This window comes from Enhydra lutris, unplaced genomic scaffold, assembly GCF_002288905.1.
Source record: "Enhydra lutris kenyoni isolate GAN:26980312 unplaced genomic scaffold, ASM228890v2 scaffoldscaffold29, whole genome shotgun sequence".
In the NCBI taxonomy this organism is placed as follows: Eukaryota; Metazoa; Chordata; class Mammalia; order Carnivora; family Mustelidae; genus Enhydra; species Enhydra lutris.
The window spans coordinates 4,035,952-4,047,966 of NW_019154113.1; positions in this window are offsets into that span (position 1 = coordinate 4,035,952).

Below are 12,015 nucleotides of genomic sequence, written 5' to 3' on the forward strand. Positions count from 1 at the left end.
CCCTCACTGAGCTCCAGTTCCCCTGGTCCTCTGCGGGGCTTCTGATGCCCTCCTGCCTCAGCAGCCCTGTGCTCCTGCCCCAGGGTGTTCCCGACGCGGCCCTTGCCTGGATGAGCCGCAGGACAGGCTCCGACAGTCCCCTGCCACGTCCCTGCCCTCTGCTGGGGAGACGTGACGGGTGGCCCTTCCACCGTCCTCCCCCACCCGGTCGGTGCTCTTGTGAATAGCAGGCTGGCTATGACTTGCCTGCAACCAAAGGTGGGCATTCTGGTTAGGTTTCCCCTTGAGCCCTCGCTGCCTTCCCCCCGCCCCCGCATCATTCCCTGAGACAAACTTGTGGAGCCTCAGGTAGAAACCAATAGGAGGACGATCCCCTAGACTCCAGGTTTCATCAGGTGTGTAGATCAAGAACAAAACCCACCCTGACTGGTTCAGGGTTTTCAGACTGTCCTGGTAAATAACTAATGATGGGTAAAGAAGGAGGGAGAGAAAAGAAAGCTTTAACTCCCCTGTTTCTACTGAAATCTGAATCCTAAACCAAGCTGTCTTTCTCAGTGAAAGCCACTTCGAATGGGGAGCTATTTTGAACCTTAAACACTGAAGAAAGAGGACGCTTTAAGGAGATTTAGGAAATGGGAGGTGGGGGGAGGGGAATGGAAAGGTGCACACCACCACCTTGGTGTAGAGGGAAAAAAAGGGTGAGGGTGTCTCTGTCCTCCTTGTTTCGCCAGACGCTGCAAGGCAGACCTGACCTTGACGTTCTTGCTCTGTGGCTAGGGACGTGCGGAGCTCACTGAATGTGTATTAAAGTCTGTTTGTCTCATCGTCTTGCAATATACACGCCGGCCATTCAAAATGTGGGCGTCGATATGCATATTTGAATATTGTTCTTAGGTGCAGCATTTGAAGCACATCTCCCGAATTAGCTTGATTTTTGGAAGGTGTTGGGAGAAAAAGAGGTTAGCCAGGAATACGTCATTGGCCCAGCAGGAGCCCCGCCCACCTCCACATGCGCACATGCGCACCATCCCTTCCCTTGCAAGCTGAGCTCCCACCCGCAAACACAGGTGCCGGAGGCATTCCTGCTGCAGCGGAGGCTGCTTCATTTCTGCCGGAGCTCATTCTACCCTTGGCGACCGGACTTACCCCCGTGTCAGAAGGGCAGTAGGGTGCTGGCTGACCTCGCATAACAGCCTTGAAAACAAGTCCTGTTTCCACTTGAGAAATTCATCCATACTGTTTTAAGTTTGCTTTTCATAACATGAATGATGCCACCTTATTTACAGAAACGCTAGAAAATGAGAAGAGCAATAATTGCAGAGCAGCTCCCATCCCTCCATTCAGATAATCCGCAATGTCCTCCAAGGATACGCACAGACACCCGACCAACCGTTTTTAGTCATGATGGCTCTGGTCTGAATGCTTGTGTCTGCTCGAATTCCTAGGTTGAGACCAAATCCCCAGGGTGATAGGATTGAGAAGCCGGGTCTTTGGGGGGTGATTAAGTCGTGAATGGGAGTTGTGTCCTAACAAAAGAGACTATGGGGAGCTCCCTCGTCCCTTCCACTGTGTAAGGACACGGTGAGAAGTCACCATCAGTGAACGAACCAGGATGTCCTCACCAGACACTGAATCTGCTAGCACCTTGACCTTGGAATTCCCAGACTCCAGAAATGTAAGAAATACCTGTTGTTTATCAGCTACCCAGTTTGTGGTATTTTTTGGTTATAGCAGCTTGAACAGACTAGAATAGCCATGTAACAAATTATTCCCCAAATTTAATGGTATAAAACAACCGTTTATGATTCTGTGGGTTGGGAAAGGAATTTGGATCAGGCACAGTGGGGATGGCACATCTTTGCTCCCTGATGTCTAGGGCCTCCTCCACTGGAAGACTGGAAGCCTGGGGGCTGGAAAGTCGCAGAAGGCTCCTTCATTCCCTCATATGGCCGGAAGTTGCTGTTGGCCTCTTCCAAGTGCCCTGGACTTCCTCACAACATGATGGCTGTGTTGCAAGGGCATGTATTCTGAGAGATGGAGAGAGCCAGGTGAGAACGGCTTTTCTGACTCAGCCTCAGTAGCTACCTGGCATCACTTCCAGCACATACTGGTAATGGAACCAGTCACAAAGACCTGTCAGGTTCAAGGGCAGAGGACATAGACTCTAACTCCAGATGGGGTTCTGGAAGAGCATGCAGGAATATTGCTATTGCCATTTTGGGAAAATCCAATCTGCCGCATTAAATTTTAAAAATATTCATACTATACATACAATTTTTGCAGAACATTTAGTTTGCTACATTTTTTTTCATTGAGGTATAACATTTGCACAGTGACATGCTTTAATCTCAACCATGCAGCTTAATGATTTTGGTAAGTGTAGACACCTATGGACCCAGTACCCAATCAAGATAGAGAACATTCCCCGCAGCCAGAGGCCTCCCAGGGCCCCTTGCTTGTCAATAACCCCCACACCTGTCCAAGAGGTAGGTATCCTTTATTCTGACGTTATCACCAAAGATAAGCTTTTTTAGCTAGTGTTTTCCCCAAATGTATTATTAATGGCTTCCCATGCCAACATTCACTTTGGAAGGTTACACAGTTCACAAATTTATTGAAATATTATATTTTCTTTAGCCAATAACCTGTGGCTGACCACTAGGGTTTCCATGATTTCCACCAAGTAAAATCAAATGATCCTGGGCTGAGAACCTGCTTAATGCACTATTACCCTTGACCCAACTCATGAAAAGCTGGATGCCCTCACCCCAGCCCCAGACCTTTTGGGAGACTTCTCTGGGGTGACCAGAAAACACTGGTTATGAATGGAGAGAAGGCTTTTGTCCACATGGATCGACCATCTTAGGGTTGGGCCGAATGACCCAGAAGGAGAATTTCTATCTCTGTCACCATACTCCAGCATCTCTGGAGTAATGGAGCATGAACAGCAGCCCCGAAGGCTGACCATACGGATTTCCACTGTAGCTTGCTGGTCCCCTTTTCATACACGCTCTCCCCTGTTTCTCTGCTCGCTCGGAGTGGATGGCATTTCCCACCTGTGTGCATTGCTTTCCGAATGCTTATGCTGAAATACGCTTTATAATTAAGTGGCAATGTCTCTTGCCTTATAGACTGTCATTGTCTAAGGGTACTAAGTGTTTCCTGTAAGCTGTCATCTTATTGCCCACAATCACCAAAGATGGCAGGGAGGGGGAGAGAGGACGTGAAGAAGAGGGAGAAGCAGGGGAGGCTTGGCAAGAGGAAGAGGGGACCATTGTTCTCATTTTGCTGGGAGGGAAGCACAGGTTTGTGGAGTCATCTATCACCGTGTTACGTTTACAAATAAAGACATCAGAGGCCATGGGTGCTCAAACACAGGGTGTAGACTCTCTGTCTGCAAGTCGTTTTTTTTTTTTTTTCTAAAGAAAATTAAATTCCAAAAATATTTGCACTGACTTAAAAAAAAAGTTACTCTTCACATCTCCCATTTTTAGCTACATTCCTCATTTGTATTCGAATTCGAGCTTCTCTTTAAAAAGTTGAAATAGGAACGGAAGCGTTCCACTAATGCTGAAGCCAAAATTAGAGAAAGCATCATGTAAATGCAAAGAAAACACTACATGGGAAGACAGGAACAATAGGAAAGAAAGCCCTCTCTCATCTGAGTGTCACTGAAGGCAGCCCCTCTGAAGTCCCCCCACCCCTCCCTCAAGTAGGGCTTGTCTGGTGGGTGGGAATGGAGAAACAGTTGGAGGGGTATGGTGCTGTTTGGGGGACGCAGGTAGGGCCGGCATGAAAGGGGAGCCCAGGGGATGACTCCAGAATGGGATGAGAATGCCCCCTACACCCCATCCCTGCTAGAATGTCCCAGGGGGCAACAAGGGGCTGGGACGAAGCAAGCCTGCAGATTTTCATCCAGACCCCGTCCTTGCAGATATGCAAGAACGGCAAGCGCCTTTTAGAAAGGCAGGGAGCAGATCGATCCCAACTAGCATCCAGAGCAGGGAAGAACAGCAGGAGACAACGCCTCTGGGATCCAGAGACCGGAGCAGCTGGCTTGACAGGTGGGCCTGGGCTCCTGCCTACCACTGAAGATACTGTCCCACTGGGGTGCCTGCTGGAGTTGTGCAAGGCCACAGCGCTGCTGTGACAGCATCCACCACCCCTTCTGCCACCTCTGCCATGCTGGGCAGTCACCAGGTCCCTGTCTCCCTGCAGGGGCGACCCCGATGTGGGCACTACCTGCCACGTCACCCTCGATTCAGCTCAGCAGAGGTTTGCTGTGAGTCCCCAGGTAGTGCCTTGCTATCCAGTTGTAGGCGGCTCAAGGAAGTGTCCGTGGCGGGCAGGCAGCACGGCGGAGAAGACAGGGTTGGATGAGAGCCAAGGGACTCCAGCGCTGGGCCCAAACCCTCCACTCCCAAGGTGGGGCCCATAGGCTCTACCTCTTTTTCTGTCTGCCCTGTGGGTGGAGAACAACAGCTCTTTTTGGCCAAAGATCCCACTTCTTCTTGGCTACTGGAGGACATCCTTCCAGGGGGCCTCCCCCTCCAGCCCCAGCAATTTTGAACTCCCTCCTGGATCTCGTTCACCAGCTGGACACCTGTGGTTATTTCTCTTTGCTCATATCTTAAAGACCAAGGTTGAAAAAACAACAACAAAAAGTCCTCCCTTGACTCACTTCCCTTCAGTTACTACTATCTTTCTCCCTTTTCTAGAAAATTCTTCAAGGAGTTGTGTACACCTGCCGTCTTCAATTCGCTCCTCCATTCTCTCTAGAAGGCAGCCGGGCTCTTAGCTCCCTGCGTGCCAGCAGCATTGGGTCGGGGTAAGGGGTAGGTTGGGGAGGTGGAGCGGGGGAGGGGGGGGTGGGCACCGCCATCCATGCTAACCCGTGGGCCCACGCCATCCTGCTCTTTGATACAGAGGCCGACCTGTCCCACTGCTGTTCCAAGTCCCCTGCGTCTCCCTGGCTCATGCAGAGACAGAGCCAAAGTCCCTATAATCATGTGAGCCGACGTGACCTGGCCCTGCTCCCCTCCGTGAGATCACGTCTCCCACTCTGCCTGCTTTGCGCACCCTCCACCCAACCTTGATGGCCTCCTGGCTGTCCCCCACCTTACCACTTGCCGTCCCTCTCAGGGCTCTCTTCACAATCTTAGAGAGCCCCTACCCAGCACCCACCTGCCCACCAACCCTATTTAAGTTGCAGTTTCCCCAGGAGGCACTTCCTATCCTCTTTTCCTGCTTCATTTCTCCCCAGTCATGTATCTCTCTCTGTGTATTTCCCTTAAGTGTCCTGTTTATGCTTGCCTGCCCTGTTCGAGTGTCACAGAATGTCCACTCCATGAAAACAGGGCATCGTGTCCACCCCTGCGTCCCCAAGGCTCAGATGGGAGCAGACGCAAAGCGGGGTCCCTCTGCCAGTGAGTCAACAGCAGCCCTCCCAGCCTCACCCTGCCCGGGGTAGACCCGGGTCCGGCTCTGGATGATTCCAGGGTGTCTATCCGGCTTGGGAGAGTACACCGCAGTTCACAGTGGAACGCCCCCCAGAGCAGAAGTGCAAGGTCTGTGGGGTGCTCAAGTCACACACAAAACCATTCAGACTGAAGTCCGAGAGGCAGGCTGGCCCCCATCAATGAGGAGAGGATGGACAAAGCGATGGGCAGCTCCACAAGCACTTCCAAAGGGAACAGTTTCAAGGACACTGTGTTCAAAGAGGTGCGAGGGGAAACAGGTGAGACTCTTGAGGTTTTGCAAGGCTGACTCTCTTCACAAGCCTGTTGCAGAAATTAGACAGGAAGTGAAGGATGGGGGGAGTCCAGGTGGGGACATGCTGGAACTGCATCCTCCCACCACAGGCTGCATGTGCTGGTAAGTCACTTACCCTCTCTGCACCTCAGTGTTCTCATCTGTAAAGTGGGGATAGTAATGGTATTTGTCCCCTTTGATTATTCTTTCCATTAAATGAATAAATATGGGTAGTATACATGCAGGTAAATACTTATGCACACATACTATAGAGGGACTGATCTATCATCTATCTCCCTACATCCATAGTTTAGAAGAGCGCCCAGATGTAGTAAACGCCACTGAAGTATTTGCTATTAATATTATTCAAGCTTGCAAAACTATGCCCCCCAAGTTAACAATAGATTCCCTCATCTTTCATTCTAAAAAGTAGCTCATGGTTGCTTATCAGGTAATTTTTTTAAATATAGGACAAAATCAAGTTTTCACTTACGAGTCTTTAGGAATGTTCACAATTGTTTCCTTTTTAAAGAAGGTTCCGGGGCATGTGGGTGGCTCGGTTGGTTAAGCTATTGCCTTCAGCTCAACTCATGATCTTGGGGTCCCGGGATCAAGCCCTGAGTCTGGCTCTCTGCTCAGCGGGGAGTTTGCTTCTCCCTTTCCTTCTGCCCCTTCCCCCTGCTCATGCTTTCTCTCTCTTTCTCTCAAACAAATAAAATCTTTTAAGAAAATAAAATAAAGAAGTTCCCAGTCAAGCCTTTTCTTCACTATCGATTGTGGGATGTGGTCTGCCTTTAACTGGATTCACATTAAGTGACTTTATCCAGATCCTGTCATCCTCTGTCTGGCCAGGTGAGTCAGGAGTGATGGGGGTGGGGAATGTGTTCTCAGGAGAGGGGCAGAGCCAGGGGTTGGGGAAGGAGGAGTTGATGGGAGGTCCTCAAAGAAGTGCTGAGTGTGGGCTCAAACGGGGTCCACCTGCTGCTTCATTTTATTCATCCAACCACATTTATGTGCCTTTGCCACAGCTTGGAATCCAGCTGGACTCGGGGGAGGGACAGGCATGGAAATAGGCTTCTGGGTCCAGACAAGATGGAGACCAAGCAGGTGCTGCCTTTGCCCCTCCCCCACCATGAGCATCAGCCTTGGAGACACCTCAGGAAAAGGAGGGAACACAAAACTGAGAAGCCCTGAAGAGACCTGAGGCTGATGGGAACTGTGGGGGGGGTGGTGATGGGGATGCTGAGGGGACAGGCAGAGACACCAGGGCAGAGGACAGCAGGGGAGGGGGCTGGGGGAGAGCCCAGAAGTTCTAGTTCAGTCCCTGCCCCACTTTGCCTTGCGCAGGCGGGGAGGAGGTGGGGGAGTAGGTGGGGGTCCGTTCCTCTGAGATAGAGACCAGTGAGACCAGCAGCCCAGTCCAGTAGCTTTGTACGAGGGAAGGTCCGGTCAGGACTGGCCCCAGTGTTGCTGGGTGAGGACCTGAAGACAGCCGGGGGCTCTTAGGTGAGCCTTCCTCAGACATTCCTCACCTCCTGCTCTGCTCCCTGGGGTCGGAAAAGCCCACCTCCTCCAGGGGCCAATGACATCTAGAAGTTAAAAAATTTCTGCTGGAGCAACAGCAATTAAGGGTGGTTGGCAGTAAATCTGTGGTCTTGGGGCTCATCCCTCCCCCTTGCCAACTGCTCCAGGGTTGGCCAGGGGAGACACAAACACCCAGATCAGGGTCTGGGTGGCAACTCCTCCCCATTACCTGTCCCCCAAAGAAGAACAGGAGCCCAGAGGCCAAAGGCAAAGTGAAGTCCAAGAGGTATGGTATCTGTCACATGAAGACTGTGCCCTGACTGCCATCACCCCAGGGAACAGAATTTTCGGGCAGATCCACAATTTTAAATAAGTATAATACATATTCTCAGCCAAGGGAGAGAATTAATAATATAAAGCAGAAACAAGAAGTCATAAAAAGAAGCAGAAAGAAAAATATAAACATGGAAAAAAGGATAATGATAGACGGGACCTGTACACAGATGTTTTTGGCAGGATTGCTTGTGGTGGGGAGGGGCTGGCATCCACTGGCATCTGTCACGGGGTAAGGGGTGAGTCAACCGTGAAGGTGCACCTGGGATTCTAGGCCCCAGGCCCATTAGAAGCAAGAGCCTAGATGCGCGCATAGGACCAGAATTAATCTTAAGGACAAGAGACTCCATGAAAGAAACCCAAGGCCCACGGAGTAACTTGTCTTATGTAAACTAAAAATTCAAAACAATGTTGTGGGTCAACGCAGGAGCGGATGATCAAAATGTGGGCTGGCCCTACGGTGGGATATGATTGAGCCCGAACAAGGAGGGAAATTCTGACACTTGCTACAACACGGATGAGTCTCGGGAACATTTTGCTGAGTGACCTAAGCCAGTCACGAAAGAACACGTAGTGTGTGATCTCATTTACACAAGGTGCTCAAGTAGTTGGACTCATAGAAACAGAAAGTGGGGGTGGGGGGTGGCCAGGGGAAGAGGGAATGGGGAGAGAGTGTCTAATGGGGACAGAGGTTCGGCTGGGGAAGATGAGAAAGTTCTGGGGACATACGGTGGTGATAGTGGCACACCAGCAAGAATGTCCTTAAGTCCACTGAACTGTACACTTACAAATAGTTAAATTGGTAATATTTATGTTAGGTATATTTTACTACAATAAAAAAATTAAAATTAAAAAATCTAATAAAGAGGGTGCCTGGGTGGCTCAGTTGGTTAAACGTCTGTCTACCGCTTAGGTCATGATCTCAGGGTCCTGGGACCACAAGTCCCTGTGCTGGGCTCACTGCTCAGCAGGGAGTCTGTTTCTCCCTCTGATTCTGCCCCTCCCCCCTCGCTCTTGCTCTCTCTTTCTCTCTGTTCTTTGTCAAATAAATAAATAAAATCTCTTAAAAAATAATCTAGTAAAGATAACCAATAAAAAAAATACTGTGTTACGCACAGACACATGCAAATAAAAGAACATGCCTTGATCATCCTAGGATGTTGAGGGTCTCAAAGGTAAGAAGTGGTGTAGAGGGGACAGGAACCCGAGGCCCAGCCCAGAGAGTGGCACCCACTGGCTCACCAGGCTGAGGGCAGCCAGCGGATGGGAGGGACAGGATCGTGTCCAGAGCAGCCTCAAGAGACCTTGGAGTGGCTTGTGTGGGATGGAAGGGGTTCCCGTGTGTTCCAGCACACCCACAAGCCCTTTCAAACTCGGTCCCCACAAACACATTTCCCACTGTTTGGGGTTCCCCCTTCTCCTCTGCGGAGCCTGGTAGCCTGGAGTTGAAACAGCAGCTACAGGGGGAGGCCATCCGGCCACACCCCGTCCCATACCTGTTGCCACACCTGTGCCCACTCCTCCCCGATGGCGGCGGGGTAGGGGTGCCTCACAGCTGGGCCGGTGCACAGTAGGTGCTTCTGGTGAGTGCGATGAATGACGAGAATCAAAATGGGGGAGACCTCCATTGACCTAGGCAAATGACAGGATGTTTTCCAGCCTGGGAGCCCCACCGAATGACTCCTCACAACCCTAGCCAAATAAATCTCGCTCCCAACCTCAGGAGCCTACAAATTTCCACTTTTGCTATTTTTCAACACCTGAACTTGGTTTTTATTTTAAGCCTTGATTCCACCTGGCAATGGGGGCTTTCTCTCAGCCAATGGTGGCCTCGAGTTGGCTGGGCACCGAGTCACCCCGTGTAACCATGTGTATCCTTAGTCACTCAACAAAGCAGGAGGACAATTTGCTCTGGGAGCGGTGCTGCCTGGCCCTCTAGACCCGACTAAGCCTTCAGAAAAGCCCTTTGCATACAGTGCCTGAAACAGAAGTTAGCTATAGCTCTTCCAGGGTTGCCATCCCCGTTTCAGCCGCCTGTGACAGACAGACAGGGGTGTTACCCAACTTGCAGGAACACGCTGTCAAATTCCAATCAATCAGAATTTGTGCCGTGTTTGTAACAAGTGGATCCATCAGCAGGTCCAGGTGGGCGGGGGTGGGAGGAGGTGCCGGGAACGTTCTGTCTCCCACAAGCAAAGAGATGAGAAGGTGAGCATTATATCAAGGAGGCCCCTGGTCGTTTCGAGTAAGAAGCTGCCTGGACATGAGGGGTCCTCTTTCGACAGCAATAGAGGGCTGAACCAGGGCCATGCTGACAGGGGCTCCTGGCTGCGCAACAGGTTTGGGTAGTCATCGGGAGATGCATTTATGAAAAGGACACCGAATGGCTGGAAAATCACTTTGGTAAAATGGTCAGGAGCCCAGAGGTGCTGGGTGACCACACCGCTTGTCCAAGCCCGTCTCCAGGACATGCATTGCTACCCAGCACGCTCTTGCTCCCTGTGGCTAAGGACAATGCTGGGGCAAATGCTGAGTCTGGCTCCCCTTCCAGGGGATGAGGGAGAGAGGAGCACATTTCTAGCTTTTTAGGTTTCTACAGAAAGAAGCAGGGTCTTGCCCCCTCACCACCTGCCAAAATGGCTGATTCCTCAAAAGTGGGAATGCCATCCTGGTGCTGGACCACCATAAAATCAAAATCAGCCGTGAGAATGATCAAGTGACCACCTGATGTTTCTAGACTCTGCAGGCCTCTCTTTCGCTGAGAGAGTATAATTACTGACTGTGTTAGTGTTGTTTTGTTTTATCCAGTGTTCCAACAGTTTTCTAGTTTTTAGGAGTAGGCTGTGAACCCCGAAAAGCTGCTTCCAATATCTTAGACAGCCTCGTGCCACTTGTTCTCAGAGTATAAAAATATATTTGTGCTGTGAAACCCAGGGCTAGGTATCTACCTAAACCTTGGCTCTAATAAACTAAAAGTTATTCTTACAAGGATTAACGTGCAGGGCTCCAATTCTCTAGAAGATTTGCCAGAGTGAGACACTGGTCTCTATTTCACTCTTTATAAGAAATGGCCAGGTGTGTAAATAACCGTTTGGAGAGGTGTCCATGGGTCAAGGCCAACTGTGGTTTGGGCAGGATGGGCTGTGACACGCCAGGAGGTGCCCAGGGTTTGTGGGTTTATGGTTGGCAACTTCATAGTCCATGCCCTGGATGGTGAAACAGGGAGTGTGCTTCATTCAGTTAGACCTGCTGTCCACCACAACACGTTGGAGACCATCATTGGCATTCAAGATGGCGGCATTCCTTGAAGCCCATGTGGGAGGGTGTTGGGAATGATCAAATAGTGGGGAAAATAAACCCAGAGGGAATAAAGTTTGAGGTAAGTGGATTATCCTTCACTCCTGGCCTGATTTATCCAGACCACACAGAGCTAGTCAAGTTCCTGGAGGCCTGGCACATGAAAAAGACTCCTGTCCTATGCTTCCTGATAATAGGCTGGCTGTCATCTCTGGGAAATAGTCTGACCTGGTGTCCCTGAAGTCTCTAGTGCGAGCTGCGGGGACTTTTAAGCATGCGGGTGATTCTTTCCACAAGTGAGAGCCTCTGTACTTGGGAGCACCTGCCCCCGGCTGTCATGTGGTGTCTGAGAGGCGGCCTTCTGGGACAGTGCCTGGGGCCAGAGTCACAACCTAGCCAGGGGCTTGGGGGCGCAGCTGCCCAAGCGACGGGCTGGCCAGCTAGCCTGGAGCCACCTCCCAGGCCCAGCTGCAGGGCTGGGTTTCCTGCAAACCACGATTCTGGAGCCAGGCAGCCAACCCCATGATGTGTGTTTATGGTTTTCACCGCACCCCAGGGAGGGCCATGGGCCTCCCCGCCCCTGTGGCCTCAAGGTGGAGCGGGCCCAACATCTAGAGTTGCTGTGATCTAGAAACCCCAGCAGCTGCTTGTCCCCTGAAGTCTCCCGGCAGCTTTGAGCCATCTGGGATGTTTGTTCATCTCCGCTGTTTTCCCAGCAACTGCCCAGCCTGAGTTAAATATTAACAGAGAACAGCCTCCGCGCCACTCACAGGCGTCTGCTTTAAATATTTAAGTGACTGCCGCTCTGTCCCCAGTGGCTGTTTGGCTCCAGCGGCTCTGGCCTCCCTGTTTGAGTAGTGTGAGATGTCAAACGCTTCCCTCCACTTTTTCTTTGCTTTGCTTGTGCCCCTGCCCTCCATCTTCTCCCCACCCCCCCACCCATTTCTCTCTTTCATTCTCTTGTGCACAGCTGCCTCTCCCGCCTCCAGGAACACTAAGGGATTCAGTGGGTTCTAGGGCGTTCTTCAGGGTTCTGGGCTCTGGGGGCATGCCCCAGGCTCTCCCGGGAGCAGAATAACCTTCAGCCCTGGCTTATCTCAGGTGCTGGGC